The sequence below is a fragment of the Xiphophorus couchianus genome, chromosome 3 (assembly GCF_001444195.1).
Source record: "Xiphophorus couchianus chromosome 3, X_couchianus-1.0, whole genome shotgun sequence".
Lineage (NCBI taxonomy): Eukaryota > Metazoa > Chordata > Actinopteri > Cyprinodontiformes > Poeciliidae > Xiphophorus > Xiphophorus couchianus.
Genome location: NC_040230.1, coordinates 6,561,690 through 6,581,678, shown reverse-complemented (window position 1 = coordinate 6,581,678; position 19,989 = coordinate 6,561,690). Strand labels below are relative to the sequence as shown.

At 36.1% G+C, this 19,989-nt stretch overlaps 2 long non-coding RNA genes across 2 annotated transcripts; both read right to left on the bottom strand.

Annotated features, from left to right (window-relative positions):
• Positions 1–527: 527 nt before the first annotated feature.
• On the bottom strand, positions 528–18,390 carry LOC114142215 (uncharacterized). The gene is made up of 3 exons (XR_003594976.1): positions 18,276–18,390; positions 15,785–15,787; positions 528–538 (listed from the first exon to the last, which is right to left on the bottom strand). It is a non-coding gene; the product is annotated as an uncharacterized LOC114142215 (long non-coding RNA).
• On the bottom strand, positions 1,917–2,913 carry LOC114142214 (uncharacterized). Its single transcript, XR_003594975.1, has 3 exons — positions 2,857–2,913; positions 2,417–2,529; positions 1,917–2,272 (listed from the first exon to the last, which is right to left on the bottom strand). It is a non-coding gene; the product is annotated as an uncharacterized LOC114142214 (long non-coding RNA).
• Positions 18,391–19,989: the final 1,599 nt, after the last annotated feature.

The following is a 19,989-nucleotide window of genomic DNA, read 5'->3' as shown; positions in this document are numbered from 1 at the left end:
TGTCTTATTTCAAGTGAACTAAGTTATTTACACAAGAAAATACACTAAAATCGCTTTGTAAGATTTTGTATTTTGCAGTGCAGATTTCTCAAAACCATAAGGTTTCATATGAAGGTTCAAAAAGCTCAATGTTCATCTAACAGAGCACCTTCTTCCACCTGAGTGAAGTTGGTCTCAAGCGTTTTTTGTGTGTCGCTACCATTTTAAAGATAATACTAAAAATGTTTCCAGGTCATCAGAGGTCACCTGTGGCCAAACGTCTCCCGCCACTTACATTTCCAAAATAAACTAATTTAGTGTCAATCAACTCAGCTAAGTTTGTGCTGGTTTGTCAGCACCTAAGCATTTTTTAAAAATAAAATTCACAGTTCCAACATGAACAGATTTTCACTGACCTTTGATGACCTCTGGAGAACATTTTTATTACTATTATCTTTAAAATGATAACTGCACAAATTACATTTTTTGCTGCACAAACGTAGCCGAGTTGATAGATACAAAATTTTTTGATTTAGTAAAAGTGGTGAGGCTGGTTGACCTTTAAACTTTTATTAATATCTTAAAAAGGAAAAGCAGCACAAACAAAACATTTTGTTGCACAAATGTAGACGAGTTGACTGACACCAATTTTGTCTGATTTGAAGAATGGTTGACCTGTCATGACCCCTGGAAACATTTCTTAATATCTTTAAAATGATAGCGGCACAAACGAAAATTTTTGCTGCACAAACGTAGCACAACGTTTGAAACCATTTTGATAGGTTTGAAGAAGGTGGGGGCCCACTTCACTCCTGTCCCCTACATAAATTACTTTTTATTACTTTCTTTTAACAATGGGCCTTTTAATTAATGCTTTAATCCATTAGTTTAGGAGAAAGGAAATGTTTTGTTTTGTTTTACTCTTTTAATTTTTAGTCCATTTGAACAGTCCTCCTTCAGATATTCACAGCTTGGAACATTGCTTCATTTCTTATCCCTGCTCTAAACGTCTCCAGTTTTATTCCTGCTCTGTTCCTCAGTTTTCATGATGCCGTTTGCTCACTAATGTTCTCTAACAAACCTCTGAGACCTTCCCAGAACAGCGGGATCCATGCTGGGATTAAATCACACGCAGGTGGGCTCTATTTGCCAATTAGGTGAGGTTGTAATGTGGAAAAGGGGAAGGAATGGCTTTCTGAGGCACAGTGATGCTTCCAGAGACCCAGACGGTGGTAAAACCTTCAGGAAGCAACAAGAACTATTGATTAAGAGTCCTTTAAAAGATCATAAGAAAGTCTGCTCGCTTTCAAGAAAATGGCAAAATGTTGGAAGATCCCTCTAACATCTGCCTTCTTACGTTATTTATTTAAAATGCAAATTTTTTACATTTTTATACTTCCATTTGGGTCTCAACTGTTTCTAAAAACAGCAAAAGCGCTTAAAACAAACAAAACGAAAAACACCCAGCTGTTTTTTGGTGTCTGGAAAATTAGCCGCTTCAAAAATCTCCCAGATGTTGAGTCACAATTGAAGGGCAGAGCGTCGTTACCTAGCAACGCCAGCCAAGCCCAGCACCATTACCTAGCAACCCAAGCTGAATTCCAGAGATGGTTTTATCGCTCTATGCACTGTACAATGGTTGCTGGAAAAGACAAGTGTTTAGTTGTCAACATATCATTCAGAAACTACTTGCTGCATGCTTGTTGATTATACAGGAGGCTCCAAATCTGCTTTTCAAAGATGTACGGTTGTATAATTGGGCATCTGTTTGCAGAAGAGACGGGGACAGTTGAAAGGACCTCAAAATATGCAGAACTGACCAAACTAAATCCTCATTATCTAAGAATGATTTGCACAAAAAATTTCATGAACATGTTTTATCCCATAGACCTGTCCTAAATGATTTAAGAAAACATAATAGGTCACCTTTATGCATCCCGCTGATATGAAGGTTCTTCTGACTTCTCTGCATGATGATGGACGATGTACCTTTCCTCTATCACCCGTCTCCAACACACCAGCAAGGCAGACATCTCTGTCAGAGGTTACAGACCCGCGGCGCCATGTGATAAGCCTGATCGTTGCCGTGATCTTCCCATTCCTTTCCGGAAAGTGATTGCAAGGCTGCTCAATTATTCACACTGTTGAATAATGTCGTCCTCTGTCTTTATCCGAGCTGATCCTGACCTGCGATCCTTATCTGAAGGCTGAGTAATGGGGGAATCAATGGGAGGTGGCAGGATTTCAATTATCCATTTCTGATGTTGTTTTTAGATGTGTAAGCTGAACAACGCTGCAGGTTAGGGTGAGAGTAAAGACGGGGTAGCAAGATCTCAGTTAATCCATATTTGGGGCCGGATGATTAAAACGTGCTGGACTGAAATTATTTTATTTTAGAATGGTTGTGTGAGAGGGATGCAACAATTTATCAACTTACAGTTATTTGGTTATTAGTGTGACCAGTCCAAGTTTCAACTCTGCGTTGTGTCTTTCTATTGGTGTGTTAAGATGAACAGGGGCCTGATCTGGGTAGACCGTCTTTGATTTTGTCTGTTTGAGATATCAAATAGAAACAGCAGTGAGCACTCCAAGGTCCAAAACACCCTCCTTTGCAAGAAAATAAACCCCAAAATAAATAAAAAATAGAAACAAACAACCACGAAAAACCCGCCACAACTGCGTGAAATCCAGCTAAGGTAAGTCAGTTACAAAACTGTAACACAGGAACTAGCATTAGCTTAATGTACATTTAAATAAAATCTAATTTCGGCTCATGTAGACCATATAACATACCACGGTTAAACAAAAGACATCCCTTCAAACACAATTACAAATATATAACTTATGAAATGTGAGTTAACCAAGAAAAACTTTTACATCTGGACCGAGAGTGTAGCACTTCTTACCTCCTGCTAGCCCAGCGCATGATACGCAGTCACGTATCAGGCTACGTGAGTACGCTGCGTGAGGTGCGTTCAAGTGCAATAGGAAATACTCACTGCTCACTTCAAACAGGTGAGCAGTGAGTAAATTAGTTAAATATAATTAACTAATTTACTTAACAAATAATGACTTATTTGGTGGAATTCTAAGCTTGACTAAAAGTGATATAATTAACCTGTTACATTAGACTAAATTAGTTCCAGTCAATTAACTTAAAAAAAAGAACAACAACAAAAAAAACCTGATCATCCTGAAGCGGGCCGTTGACACAGAAATTAAAGATGGCGTCGGGCCATCTCTAACGGTAAACAGAAACGGTCCAAACGGAGTCCGGTGTGGGATGGAAAATGTACTTTATGCGGTTTTGTTTTGAAATATAAACACTCAACAAACTCATCAAGTTTCACTTAAATAGTCCTTCATTCAGCCTTGCTACATGACGTAGAATTGTGACATGATGGGGGGAAAAAACAACGTTGATCTTGAGGGCTGTGGTGAGTTAATTCACTTTATGGAGTGACGTTTTAACTTTCCTTCAAGAGCAACTACAGACGGTACTTCTGTACATGGGGAATTAAGTGTTGGACATATTTTACAGTTTTCATCTTTTATGTTTGTATTCAGCAACCTAAGATACTCTGTTTTGTTATGTTTTATAAACATGTATTAGTTTAATAATGACAGTCTTGTCTTCCAACCAAAACCAAAAATAGAATGAAATACAACCATTGGTGTCTCCTCCCTTCACCTTCTCCCCTTCACAGTAAAAGTCTACATTTGGGTGTGAAATATATACATTGTATCCGCCACAAACTCATCATAACTTGCACCCTACTGTGTTTTTCTTACTTTGTATTTTAACGAATATAACGAAACTATTTCTTAACATTAACTATTTAAATTATTCCAGTTTTTCCCACCTCTTGCATAATAAAGTCTCACCAATATCAACTTAAGGTTAATTCTGCAGATAATTTCAAGCCAAATTTACACTCAGCTGGAGATCAGGAAATAATATTCCTGGTGCTTTTTCATTTTTTCTTTTTAAAACCCTGGCGAGGAGTCAACATGTCATCAGTTTAATTAAGGAGGGAAGATTTGTGACCAAAAGAACAAATTTTGCTGTAATATCTCTAAACTTTGCAATCCTAAGTTATTTATGTCAAGTCTGGGTTTATGCAATACTGAATTTGATTGGATATGAATTGGTAATATTTGTATGTATGCAGTAAATAAGGACTGAAGTGTGTTTTCTTTACTAATTCACAATCAAAACCTTTCTAAATATTTAACAAACCAAAGCCAAAAGTATGGGGAACAAAGTTGGAATTGAATGTCTCGTCTAAATAAATTTAGTGACAAGGGGAATTTTGAGCAAAAACCACAATAGCAGTTGTGACATTCTTTTAAATTACAGTAATCATGGTCCGGGAAAGTCCCATTTTTTTAGTGCAGTGATGCTAAGGAACCATTAACAGTGGGGAAACATTTATTCTGTGAGTAGAACCTTTCTCTGCACATTAAACATGAAGAAAATCTAATTTGACATTTGCAGAAATTCAGAAATTACCTTTCTTATGGTCAGCAACCGTGCGAATAATATAAATTATGCTGGTTAATCTTTAAATGTTCCCAGTTTCTCTAATGACTCTTCCTTTGACAGAGAATATTTCTCAGAAAACTAAAACGTATGCCTCATCAAGCATGACCCGCTCTGAGATGAATTTCAACCCTGAATGGATCTCTTGGTGCCAAAAATGCCATTAAAGTCTGTTTGTGGGTAAAAATGGAGGAAAGTCATGGGGATCCTTTTTTTTTTGGTTCTGTTCAGGTCGGTGCAGATTTTCCAGTCCCATGTTAGTGCGAACATTTAGCCCAACATGTAACTCATGGAACATGACTAATGATGGCACATTATGTAATCCTCATAAAGCTCAGATCTGTCACAGATTAGTAATGAGACCCGTCTGGGGGCATTGCCAGTACCAAAGAGCAGAATCTACTGAATCTAATGGATGCCAGCTCCAGACTTCTGGGAAGCCCTCAAGACTTCGATTGTTTCTGTCTCCGTAAATGCCCGTTCAGAATTAAATTATTTTTCTATGAGTCATGTCAGCCATCCGGGTGAGTTACTGTTTTCTGACTGGTGCCGTTCCCATGCACAACAGAGTTATTTACTGCAGCCGCAGTTTCATTAAACGTGTTTACATTTTAATTTTATCTGCAATTTAATCTGCTCAGGATGAGAAATGAAAACTGATTTCTTTGACAGACTTGTTGGAAAATATCTCACAGACAATTTATATTCTTAAGGGATAATCTGTTCAATTTTGATCCTGGTTGTGTGTGTAGCCGTGCGTTCCTCCTGGCAGGATAATGATTTGTTTATGCGCGTTGATGCCCGTGGTGGGCTGACAGATTGGGAATGAGCTGTCTTTCATAAAACTAAGACATTGCTGTCTACTGTTGGCAGTTCCTCCAAACAAAACCCCAAAGGTAGCCTTGACACCTTCCGGTGTTGCCATGTTTAAAGGGGACGTGTTATGCAAAATTCACATTTTGCACGTTTTGTACTTCCATTTGGGTTTCTGCTTCTAAAAACAGCACAAGCACTGTTCTTGGCAATAACTTAATGTTTTTTGTTATCCGGAAAATTAGCTGTTTTAAAAGCCACTGCCTGTTACCTAGCAACCCCAGCGAAGCTCAACCTGTCACCTAGTAACCCAGCTGAATTCCAGGATGTTAGGTCAGCTGGTTTGGTACAATGGCTGCTGGAAAAGACAGATGTTTCCTAGTTGACTTACCATCCTGAAACCACTTGCTGTTCTCTTGTTGGTTGTGCTGGAGGCTCCACTTCTGCTTTTCAAAGTTATATGGTTGTATAATTGCCCATCTGTTTGCAGCCATTTTCACGTGCAAGTTTAAACGTTGACTTGGGGGTCGTGGCCAGCATCAGATTGTTTGAATTTAAAGTGACAAAGGCCCTAAAAGTGTCTCATTCTGACAGGAGCTCAAATTAGGCAGAGCTGACCAGACTAGAATATGATTATCTAAGACTGATTTTGTGGACAAAAAATGTAACGAACATGAACTTTCTCAATTTTGGTTGACAGCTTCATTACATTTATATTGTTTGTTATTAAACTATTGGAATATTGTTATACAGTTTAGGGCTTTTATCTAAAATCTAGACGTCAGCACCTTCGCACTGTTTACAGAAGTAATAATATATGGAGCCATTCATGGATTGATTTTAAACTTTCTTCAGCAACGGAGCTGATAGTATTGTCACCAGATCATAACCTGATGAAGGAAGCTAATAAAAAGAAAGAACAACAAATAGCAATGGCTTTTTGTATAGCATTGACTGCAACTTCTGTATAGAAGTCTGTTTGGATGTGTTGTCAGAACCAGGAGTTGCCTGATTGTGATGCGCTTCAGTGACATTCTTTCATAAGTTCATAATCATAATTTTCAGCTATTATTTATTTTAATGAGTCTGGCTTCTTCTGGTGCAGAATTATGACGCATGTTTCACATCAATGACGTAGAAGTCGGATAAAATGCGACAATACTGTTCAGAAGGCAGGTCGTTTGAAAACTAGTGGATCCGAATTAGAACCACATATGGAAACGGCCCAGATCGGATTTATTCTTGCTGATTTGGGCCATTAACTGTGTTTGCGTAGCATTTGTTGGTTTCTGTTTCTCCACCTGCGTTTTGGTCCAACCATTCAGTCTAATCCTGGTCTCTGAGTCAGTTTGTTAAATCTGACAGACTTTAGCCTCAGTGATTTGTGCTCCATCTACTGCAAAGTACACAGATTATCATCAAAATTGCTGCCGGTTCATTAAAGAAGTTGCTCTTGCAGCACCTTTTATTCATGGCTCCGTTCTTCATAAGGACACACATGGAGTTTATTAGTATTGCCTGCTGCTAACTCATGGTGCTCTGATAAATGTTTTCACGATGTCCTAAACATGGAGAAAGAGAAAATAACTTCTGAAGTTCATCATTGAACTTCCTGCAGAATGCAGCTGTCATGATTCATTAATGTTTGGCTTTTATTTTGTTTGTTCTCTGCTTATATTATTGTCACTTCATATTTGTTCATTCCTTTGTGTTGCGTGTTTGAGTTATTTCTTATGTTCTGTTCTCTTTGATTTTATGTTAATGTTAGGCTTTTTCCATTTTGCTTTGTGGTTACTTTTGTGTTTTAATTAATTTAAAATCACACGCAATAAGTCATTAGAAATTATGGCAAATGTAAGCAGTTGCATGAGATATTTGGCGCTTATCATGTATCAGCCTTCAAAACAGACATTTTATGGATTTATCTTGCTATACTTGGGAGCGGCTACGAATGCGACTTTTTGGGGAAAATGTAGTGCGCGCTGTTACAGATACAAAAAAAAACCCTGTTATCCTCCTACCACTTCCTGTCGTCTTCTTCAGTGTTTCCGCCAGTAGTAACATCCGGATGTTTATTATGTGACTATTATTATGACGTGAAAAAAGTCCATTGCAGTTTTGCGAAATACGTCTATTTCGATACGGCTGACAAACCACCATCACCCTAACGCAGCAACTTTTTATCTAAACACGAATGTTTTTTCTAAATTGACATTTTTCCACTAAGCAGATTTATTTTCGTAAGTTCAATTCGTGCAGTTCTGCAGTTAATGGAAACGCAGCTATTTTACAGCGCATATTGAGGTAAAACCAGCTGGCCTACCAGCTTACCTAGCAACCAAAGCTGGTGCCCAGCTTTGGTTGCTAGGTAATGGGGCTGGGTTCCGCTGGGGTTGCTAGGTAACAACATGGAATTTTCCAGATACAAAAAAACATAAACTTTCTGCCAAGTTCTGTTAAAAAAAGCCTTTAAAATATTTTAAAAATAAGTTACAAATTTCTATGTTGCTTCAAGAAAGAAAGCTGTAGTTTGCATTTTCCTGCAGTAGTTGCCTCCTTCACATTTCCATCTTTAAATTAAGTCAGGAAAAACTGACTTCTGTGAAATAACAGTTTTGGTTTCAGGAATTGTAGTAAACTTGAAGCAAGATTTATTTTTAAAGTTTTTTTTCGTAGGAAAACAAATATAAACACAGTCATGGAGAATATTTCCAAACTGAGATTCGAGCGTGAAAGTGAAGAGGAAATCTGAATGATGGAAGTGAAAACTAATTGGAGCAGATGCAACTTCCCTCCCAGGAAAATCCCTCTTCCCATAACATCATCCCACACCATGCACAAATGAATCTTTCCGATCCTCTTGGTTGTAAAGCTCCAAGCTTTCTGTTTTGATCATCACATTTCTGACAGCGATGCAGATTGTAGATCACATCCCATGTTTGCAGCTCTAATACCGCCTCTGTTTTTCTCCTCCACTTTTGATTTGCCTGCACTGCAAATTTTCCTCCATATGCAGCACTTTGTGGGATGGCATGAATCTCCTGATGAATGAGGGAGACCTTTAGCCCCGACAGCAGGGTTTGAGTACAAGTGGAAGGTGTCAAAGTTGACAAAGACGCTGAAGGCTACAACTGGCATCTAATTAATTAGAAATTACACTCAATAACCTCTGAGTAAAGAAAATTGGCCTAATAAATATAACATATAAATACTGTGAAAATGTATTCGGGGCAATGTAGATGAAAAAAAGAGGAGTACATTTCTGCTAAAAAAAATTCTGACATGTTTAGATTAAAAATGCTAGAAAGAATAATCTGGAATTTTGAGATTAATCTCAGAAATTTTCTAGGAAAAAATAATTGGAAATTTTCAGAGTTTCAAAAATGAAAAAGTTTGACTTTTGGAACTCAAAAATTTCCAAGAAATATCAAAATTTCAGATTTCTTTCTACTTATTAGAACAGAATTTGGGTAAATCTTTTTCAAAACGCTTGTTATGCTCATGCATAACATAACAGCGCCAAAATAAAGTTGTATTAAGTTAAGATAGGCTAAGCTAAACAGGCTAATCTTGTAACAAATAAATATACTTCATAGTTTTCAAATGTTAAACAGATCCATGTGCTTTGTTTGTTTTAAATAAATGGTTTTGTTATTCAATGTTTATTGTAATCTAAGACTTAAATTATTTTAGATTAAATTTTAATTTAATCTAAATTGAACTTTAGATGCGCCCCTGTGTCTTTGGAATCACCAAGATGGTATTTGGAAAATGTGAGACAGACTTTATGTTTTTGTTTGTCAGCATTTCTTTTTAAACAGGTTTGGTTTAAGTTTTCACAAAAACAAAACTATTCACAGTTGATTCATGATTTAACAAGAACAGGAAATTGAGTAATCGTTGTCGAATTTGTAAAATGTATTTAATGTTTAGAAATACAGTTAAACGCGACTTTTCCACCGCCCCGTTCACCGTTCTTCTAGTAAAGAAGAAGAAAACTTAAGAGCCCTGCAGCCACTCTACTCACTTCCCCAGCCATTTTGCCCAGAGGCGGTTAAAAATCAATCTTTGAAGCACTTTCTCTCGTGTTCTTCCAGACAAGAAACACTCTTCCAAATGTACTCAACCCGAACAATTAGAGCTGACCCGTAATCAGTGAGAGTTCCTGCTGGTTTGGATTCGGAGCCTCGGCCCGCGTTTGGCTCAGAGGGTCAGGAGGAGAGTTTGGACGTGCTGGCGCTGCGAGGCTTTCCATCACCTCAGCTTGTTACGGCCCAGAGAGCCGTCCATATGGAATCCATATGCGCTGCCAGCATTACCCCGAGCGGGCTTATGAGGCTCTTGTCCAAGTTGAGCTTTGCAGGCACTGAGACTTTGATGGAACAGCTTTTGGTTTCACGGCACAGCTGCCAGGAATTAAACGAGCCCATTTCTGGAACAAATGAGGCACGCTGAGACACTTTAAAGATGTATTTTTCTTCTTGACGATATCGCTCGAAAGACAAAACAGCAACAGAACTCCCCCAGCTTTTAAATGTGAATTTTAAACTTTTTAAGCATTTGATCTGCAGTCCTGATATCATCCTGTGTGACGGTTTCCCTGGCAGAGAGAAAGTTTTCCTTTCTGCTGTGTAGCCTATAACTCTAAAGAGTTCATGTGCAATAAAAAGGGCTAATTGGGTGGAAATGTGTTGACATTTCAGCAGCACATCTCTGGAGTCTGATAGCTGCATTAGATGTATCCAGTCAATTATTCAGCGGACCTAAGCATAAATAAAAGCACAAGGTCTTAACTGAGCTTACTCTGGCCTCTTAATAGTAATTATTTATGCCAACAAGAGTCTGCATCGTAAAAGTTAATGTAAAATCAAAAAAAAAAGACCTTTTGTCTGCTCTGGGGTGTTGACACATAAATTTTCTTAACTGCACAAACACAAAATCTTACCAAGTGCTTTTGGTCTAATTTCTACTGCAAATATCTTAGTACACTTAAAATAAAACAAAATTCACTTACAAATAACTTTTCATCCAGATAAAACAGCTTGTTTTACATCAACAATTCCTTAATCATGATAAAATATTACTAGTTCCACTGACAGATTATTTCACTTATAACAAGACATTTTTCCCATGTTAAAGTTAAATAATCTGCCAGTTTAACTAGTACTTTCTTATCTGTATTAAGGAATTATTTACTTAATAATAAGTAATAATTATTAGTTAATAATAATAACTTTTCTCCTTTTGAAAAGTTGCTTTTATCTTAGTTTTGTTTATTTAAGTGCACTAAGATATTTGCACTACAAAACTAGCCCTAAAAAACTTGGTAAGATTTTGTGTTTGTGGTATATTCCAACCACAAGCTTTAAAGTTTAACAAATTGTAATAAAGTGGTAAAATAATGCTTACGATCTGAAAAGTGTGGTGTGCACTTGTATTCATCCACTCCTACTGAAACCCAAAAATATAATCCAGTAAACCCACAGTTTCCTCATTAAACCCCAAATCCACGTTTTTGCAGATAAACTGTATGAATTTGCCTTTAAAGCTGCAGAATTTATGTAAAAAACATAATAATATATTTTTTTTCATATTTGATAAAAATGTCGCCATGTTGTGACTGTATAATATGAGACAGATAATCTGTGAAAAGATCAATGTCCTCCATTTTTTCCCCGATCTGCTATTGTTTTCTGAAGAAGCGCAATAATCCCAATGCAAAACAACCAATCAGAGCCAGGAGGCGGGTCTTACCGCTGTCAATCAGACTTGTGTGTTTTTAAATTAATTATTTTCATTTTGGTCTTTAAAATAACAACATTTTTACCTCACTTTATATCTTGAACTGTTTTTACTCTTGAGTAATTTCTTGGACGCTATTTTGCACTTTTTACTTTTACTCAAGTAAAAATATGTTGAAGTCGTGCTGCTCATACTTGAGTACAATTTCATTATTGTGATCACACAATAAATCAAAGCAGGTATAGAAAAAGTGTTTTAATAATAATAAAAATGATCTACTTATACCAAAAAAAAACATTGTAAAAGAGACAACAGAAAATCTATTTCTCATTTTCTTCACTAGTTGTCAATTCTCTTCACAGGAAAAATCTGCAAACCGACTCCAGTGTTATAAAACCCTCTGAGTCGTGGAGGCCGTTTTCCTGCTTGGCGCCGCTTTCAGCACCTTACAGTTCCTGGGTTTTTAGAGGCACACACATTTCTGCTCACATTTCTCTTCGAGAAGCGCCGTCTCACATCTGTTCCCAGCCCTTCATCTTTTACTGCTCACTGTCCTTGGATCCACTGATAGGTCCTTAAATTCCCATTTGTCATTATTATGTATTTCGGTGAGCAGCCTGCAGCCATTATTCAAATGAAAATGGCGGAGGCCAGGCTCCTCCTCTGGGCTGCAGCCCAGTGAGCAATGAACTCGGCAGAGGAGCCTGAGCCGACTTCCTGGATGTGATGACGGCCTCTGCCTTCGTGATTATAATGAGATACGGCCATCTTCATCATCATCGTCATCATCGTTGTCGTCGTCGTCGCTGAGTTGTGAGATTGTTGTTTGGGCGGTTGAGGGGTCGGGTTCAGGATGCACTGCAAAAACATAAAATCTGACCAAGGATTTTTGGTCTAGTTTACTGTAGAAATATCTCAGCACGCTTGAAATAAGAAAATCTTAGTACAAGTAACTTTTCAGCGAGATATAGGAGCTTATTTAAAAAATTAATTCCTTATAATTGATGAAAAAGTCCTAGTTCAGTTGGCTAATTGATTTACTTTAATTTCTTCCAAAGAGTGACATCTAACTAGGTACAAAGCATCATAACTAAACCTGAAGTATCATGTAATATAAATTCAAGTAAACAATTAGGACAGGCCATGAAATATCAATAAATATTCTTTGTTTGTGAAAAACATGTTCATACACTGCAAAAGCAAAAAATATTACCAAGTATTTTAGTCTAATTTCTATAGCAAACATCTTATTGCACTTGAAATAAGATAAACTATCTTACAAGTAACTTTTCAGCAACATATAGGAACTTGTTTTAAGTAAATAATTCCTTAATATTGATATTATATATATTATAATATATATACTGTATATATATATTATTACAATATGATATTATTATGTATTATAATATTGATAATTCCACTTGCAAATGATTTAACTTATAACAAGACATTTTTCCCATGTTACAAGTGAAATAATCTGCCAATGCAACTATTATTCTTTTATCAATATTAAATAATTATTTACTTAAAACAGGCTCCTGTATCTTGCTGAAAAGTTACTTGTAAGATAGTTTTGTCTTATTTCAAGACGATATGATTGAAAAACCTATATCAATATAAACGTTTCATATCAGTCGATATAAATATGAGTTTGTTGTAAATATCTGAAATACTATTTTTTCTCTTTTATCCACAGTTTTCAATTTACCATATGTTAAAGCTTTTATGAGGGACGGTGGCAAAACCCGAAGCTGCTGCTAGGTAACCAAAGAAGGACTGAGTTGCTAGGTAACGAAAGAGTGAGTAACCAACTTTGCTTTGTTTTTTTTTCTTTTTTTAAACTTTATTTCATACAAATAACATGAACATATATAGGATCGTTAACTCAATGACAAATTCAAAATATTATAATAAAAAATAATAAGAAGGAATAACTACAATGGCAGTCAATGTCTTGAAATCTTTAAAGTAGAATGAATTTAGTAAAAAAAAATAAAAGTTAAATAAATATATATACATTGGTAAAATAAAACAATGTGTACTTTTTCAATTATACAGTTTTCATAACAGAAAGTGTCAAAAATACAATCAAATGCATATTAAAAAAAACTGTATATTACAGCAAAAAGTAAAATAAACGTAAAAAATATCACAGAGGGATTTGCTTCTGAGATCAAGTTAAATTGCTGAAGACGTTTTTTCAAGTTTCTTCTTATTAAAATTAACTTTTTCAACAGAGAACTTTGCTTAGCTTGTAGTTAGAGATGAAGGGGCTAAAGCTTTTTCTCTGCCTACATTTCCCAGAATGCTGTTTGGTTCTGGATAGGAGTTCAGTGAATATTCTATTTATTGAATATTGCCAGATGTATTACCTATTGTGTCTATTGTGATATATATATTGGTTAATCATTTATTGTCCAGCCCTAATTTCAGGTGTACTAAGACATTTTCAGTAGAAAGTAGGAGAAAAAAAAAAAAATAGCTGGGAAGATGTTGTGTTTTTGCAGTGTGCAGACGGGTGGCTGGGTGAGGAGGTGGGCTGACAACGGCGTTCATTACATGCACCGGTGCGCACACATAACCCCGGCTGAGGCGCAGCCATCACTCACACACAGAGGTGTAGTATTCCTGCAGGAAGATGGAGCATTCGGCCTGCGTTTCCTGCCTGTCTCACTGAACAACACCAGCACAATCACTCCGTTCTTTTCCATTCTTCACTTCATCCCTCACCTTTTCCTTCGATTCTTCCTAAAGAGTGAGGTGTAAAGCATCAGAACTAAACAATCAGGGCAGAAATATCAGTAGATAAGGGTTATTTGTGGAAAAAAATGTTTGTACACTGCAGTATTTTTTTGACTTGTTTTTAGTGCAAATATCTTAGTATAAAACAAAACTAACTCTAAAGTGACATTTCTGCAAGATGCAGGAGTTTGTTTTAAGAAAATAATCCCTTGTTATTGATAAAAATAGTGCAGATTATTTCACTCATAACGGGACATTTATCCAGGTGTTTTGGATCTCCTTCTCCACATTCAGACCATTTCAGCGTTTCACCCCACAAACAGAAATACTTGAAACTTGTTGCTCTATAAATTAAATTATTACAAATCCTGATGGCTGTCAGATTCGGTGGAGTATTAGGGCTTTGCTAAGAATATTAAAACATTTAACTACGAGAATAGTCATAGTGCAAAAATAAAGTTGAAATAATAAGAGAATAAAGTGATAGTGTTTCAATAATAGTCATATAATGACTCTTATTTATATGTTTATAATCTTATTATAACTATATTATTCACAACATTTGTTCATAATGAATATTATGAATGTTCTCGCCATATTACTAAAATATTACAACTTTGTTCTCGTATAATTTCTACTTTATTCCCGGACGGATTTATTCTCACAATATTATAACTTTGTTCTTATAATAACATTAATTTATTCTTGTAATTTTATGAATTTATTCTCGGATTATGACTTTATTCTCATATAATTATGATTTTATTCTTGTAATATTATTAATTTATTTTCATTATTGCGACTTTATTCTCATAATATCCTTAATTTATTCTTATAATATCCTTAATTTATTCTTATAATATCCTTAATTTATTCTTGTAATATTATTAATTTATTCTCACATAATTGACTTTATTCTTGTACGACTTTATTTTCATAATATAACTTTATTCTTGTAATATTGTGACATTATTCTCATATTATTATGTCCTTATTCTCACACGACTTTATTCTCGTAGTTGTACTTATTATTTTTTCTTACCGTGTCTCTAATACTCCGTCATAGTCAGCAAACATAACCCTGCGCTTCTATTTTTGTAGTTATTTATTCATCAGAGTTACAGTTATTGTATTTGTTCACCATAAATTACAAACCTTCCTGAGCCTTGGTGCAGACACTTTTCTCTGAAAGCCAGTAAAACCTACAGAACTGTGACTCTTGGCCCCATCGGTCCTGTAGGAGCCTTCAGCCTGCCGCCATTTTGGGGCTAAAAACGCGGAAGGAGGTGGAGATTTTTCCATTACTTCTCCATTCCATTACAACGGATTCAGGTCAAGGAGCTTGACAAACGACTGGCTGTGTCTCCGTGACCCTCGCGGCTCAATCAGCACCAGGACATGCGGATGAAACTGCAGGCCAGATAATGTTGCTGGTAGACTAATCATTAATTACTGCCCTTCTATCAATATCTAATTATATGGCTGTCTGGCTGAGCATGCAGGAAGATGAACCTCATGCTGGAAGTCTTTATATCGGCCATGTAGCCACCGAGCCGGAGTGCTGCCGGTCTTAAAGCAGCTGCTGCTAACACTCTGACTCATCTCTGCTCAGATATTATTTCAGCAGTTTAATCAGAGCTAATTTTGCTCACAGGATGAAAAGAGAAGGCAAATTAATTTCCATTAACCACCTGGGAGAAAAGATAAAACGGAGGTGATGGATTGACTGACTGCTCTCAGATTGATGCTTTTACTAACTCCTAGGGTTGTTGCATCTTTATTTTATGTTTCTTTAACATTTTTTGCAACATAAAAAAATCTGTTTGCTTACCTGCCTGTCCACTCTCCATCCTTAAATTGTCATTTTTCTTCTTTTGGTAATTTTCAATACCTCTGGCTTAATTTCTGATCCAGAATTTCAGACTGGTGTCAGCCATACCGATCCAATACTGATACCAATACTGTCTGGTAAATCTAAAGGAAATGTCGCTGTTTTTACTACAGGGTGACTCAGATTTAAGTAAAATATTTAAATAATAATTAAATTCTCAAGTTTGTCATTATCTACACTGCAAAAACCCAAAATCTTACGAAGTAATTTTGGTCTATTTTGTAGTGTAAATATCTTAGTTCACTTGAATAAGAGAAAACTAACTTACAAACTTTTTACCAAGATATAGAGGCTTGTTTTAAGTCAATAATTCGTTAATATTGATGGACAAGGCAGATTATTTAACTTGTAACGAGACATTTTTCCCACGTTATAAGTTAATACATGAAAAACATTTCACGAAATAAACATTTCATATCACTATATAAATAATTATTGTTAGTTTTTTGTCTTAAATATCTGAAATTCTACCAAACTGGTGCTGTGACCTTTCATGTCTTATCCACAGTTTTCACTTCACAAAGTTGTTTTTTTTTATTTTTAAGCAGTTATGAGTGACAGGGTTGAAACCTTGCGAGTTCCTCAACAAGTCGTTGCTAGGTAACCACCAGTTACTCGGCAGTTGTTGCTAGGTTACCAAAGAATGAGTGAGTGGGTTGATTCCACCAGGAGAAATTGAGCAGCTAAAGTCTTTACTCATCTTAAAACAAGCTCCTATATCTTGCTGAAAAGTTACTTGTAAGTTAGTTTTATCTTATTTTAAATGTACTAAGATATTTGCAAAAGAAACTAGAACTGAAATATTTAGTAAAATGTTGTTTTTGCAGTGTTTATAAATGTCTTCAGCCATGTTTTTGTACAGTTTTATTATTTTTGTAACAGATTTCTTTATTCAGTTAAAAAAGAGAGAAAATTTTAATACTTGTGTAACTTTTATTTATCATAAAAAGTGTTGACACATCCTATTATAAGAACGATGCAGCTTATTTTTAAACAAAGGCCTTTGCGTTCAATATCATCAAACCCAATGAGAAGAGAGGATGGGTCAGATAAGAGTTTGGACCAGTAACAAAAGTACCATTAAGGTTTTAATCAGCCTGCAGTGCATTACACAGAGCAGGCTGGTTATTTCGGCAGTTAGATCATTGTTGCATTAACGTGCTTCCCTCAAGAGGACAGTACAGCTGTCCTTGAGTAAAGCACTTAAATGTTTATTGCCTCAGTAAACACTGAGTGCTCGAACAAGGGAAAGGGCTGCAGACGGACTGATCTGCCGCTTTAGAGTGGAAAAGAGAACAAGTTTAAGGACAGAGCAATAATGTCCAATACAGCCGGATCCAGACGGCATGAATGAGCGAACGCAGCATAACGGACCCACCAGAGATTCTCTCTGTGGTGAAGAAAAGAAGCATGTAAGCTCTGATAAACAGCAGCATGCGGTACGAGGCTTATTTTCAGCGTCAGGACAAACAAACAACGCATTTTCACAATAGGCTGCGAGCAAAATGTACTAAATTAATTTAAAACCTTAGAAAAAAAGAGTGCTTTAACTTTGAAAACTAAAAAGAGAAAATGTAGAAGCTTCAGCTACTAAATGTTTTTGCTTTGCTTTACTTTTCTGTCATGTGGCATAAATAATAAGCAAGTCAAGTTATGTTACTAATCTCATTATTCATAAAATCAAGCAATAATAACTAATAAACGATTCATTGAAATGTAAAAAAATTACATGTAAACTATTTGACAACTGATAATTAAAAAGATTATCTGTTCATGTTCTGCTTATATTAGCAATTTGATTAGATAAAGTAAATAAATACATCTAAAATATAAACAAAATGAGTTTAGAAGCATAGCTGAATTAAATTTAAAAAACTAAATGTAGGAGTTAATGTGTTCGATCGCGAAGCTCTGCGGGTCCATTTCAAGTTTCTTGAACTTTTCTTAACCTTCTGCATTAATAGGTTTGAAAACATGTCTGTTCTTTGATGGAAACAAATGTTAAGAGTGTGGAAAATGAAATGTATTCCTGCCGTTTTATTTGTGGTTTGCAGAAGGAGAGACTGCGGTTCTATAACGTGAACAGAGGAAAGATGTTAAACAGTCTGGGGCTCCGCTGGCGCATACAGATAAAAGAAATAGTGGTGTGCCGTCCCTTTTCTGATGTTCTTAAAGCTTTCGTGTAATGTTTAAAAAATAATAATTTTTTTACATATTTATTGAAATTGTCACCATGTCGTGACAGTTTGATACGAGGCAAATGAACTGGGAAGAAATTGAGCCCCTCCGCCTTCTCCCAGTAATAACTATACTTTATATATATATATATATATATATATATATATATATATATATATATATATATATACTGTATATACATAGTTTTTTATTTTTTTATTGTCTTCAGGATGTTAAGTCACAAGACTTGCTCCTCACCCAGCAACCCCAGCAAAGCCTAACCTCGTTACCTAGCAACCACATGGAAGCCCAGCCTGGTTACCTAGCAACCCAAGCTGAGTTCCAGCCCATTAGGTCAGCTGGTTTTACCACTGTATTCGCTACACAATGGCTGCTGGAAAAGGCAAGTGGTTTATTGTTGATTTACCATCCATAAACCACTTGCTGGTTGTGCAGGAGGTCCCAGTTCTGCTTTTCAAAGATGTATGGTTGTAGAATTGTGCATGAGTTGGCACATGTAACTGTAAGCGTTGAGTTGAGGATTTGACCAGCAGCTTATTTGGATGTAAAGTGACCAGAGGCTCTTTCTGAAAGGAGCTAAAAACAGGCAGAACTGACCAAAATAAAATCTTATCTAAGAATGATTTTTTTCACAAAATGTAACAAACATATTTTCTATAGCCCAAGGAAGACCTAATAGTCTTTCTTCTTCAAGGAAGACTAATCGCCTGTCACGTTTAAATACTAGGCATTGTACATTGAGTACAGACATTATTATGAATGAATATATTTGTGCGTCCAACGGATGTCTAAATACTGAAAATAGAAGCTCTACTAAAAAATTAAATATGGTGTAACTCCCTGAGAGGACAAAGATCTTGTCAGATCCAATATCTTCTGTTATTTCTGCAAGTCTCTGCATTCCCACCTGTCACCAATCAATACATCAAAAGTATCAAAATAGCGAAATGTGAAAGAGGTAAATTGAGAGTTTCAGCATCAGGAGGCTGAGCTGCGGATTAGGCGCCACTCAGTTCCAGCGGCTGCTCATGGAGAAATGTGAGTCAGAGCAGCAGCGTTTCTCCTGCAGGGTTATCTGAGCGCAGTAACGCAGTCCTGCAGGGTGATCCCCGGGTTCCTGCAGACACTTGACCTTCGCGAACGGAGACACATTTGACACCTGAAAAATCCATGTCTCTGTTATCCGAGGCAGCAATCAGAAAGGAATTAAACAAGCTCCAACATATACGACACATTTCAGTTTGATGCCCAGCAGAGGACTGTCAGTTTATCAGAAAATCACGATAATTAGAGCCTGTGGGGTTGAAATACAATAAAGCTTTTATTTTTCTCAGCGGAGTTGGCTCAAATGAATGTGAAATCTGACTCACATAAACGTTATTACTGAGGTGAATGGACAACAGTGTACAGCGGTCAATAAAAGGTCTTTTATATCAGCTGCTTTCATTTTTTGCAGCTTTTGATTTTCTGTGGAGCACAAACTCCTCCAGAGTTATATCTATATCAAATGTTCTGCTAAATGAGCCACAGCCTCATACAGCGCTCAGAAATACTTACCTGCCTTTCAGAAAATGTGAACAGGAGAAAGGATAATGATATGCAACATTATGTAAAGGTGACATATAAAATGTATGATTTGCATATTTGGAGCAGAGCTCAGGAGTGTTGATTTTATGGCTTTAAGTTTTTATTAATTTGGTTAATTGTGATTTGTTCTGGAGTTAGGGAATGTACCTTACCATACTGCAGACGTATATTTGATGTCTTATGGTCACAATCGATGTTAGCAAAAATATTTCCATTTTATTTTGGTAACCTGTTGGTTTTATCTGTCAAGTTGTCAACATAGCGCGCAAAATCTTAAATGTACGCATTGTGCATAAAAGAAAAAGAGACGCAGTGTTTTGTTATTAATTATTGACACTATGACAATTAGATAACAAGGTCAGGAAAAAGTTTTAATTTAGTAAAAAATATTGAGGGAGAAGGAAGTAGGTCAGTTATGCTAGCTTGACTTTGACAACCTTAACATGTACATGTGCTGCAGAATTGTGTGTGTTTCGGTTCAGTTACAAGA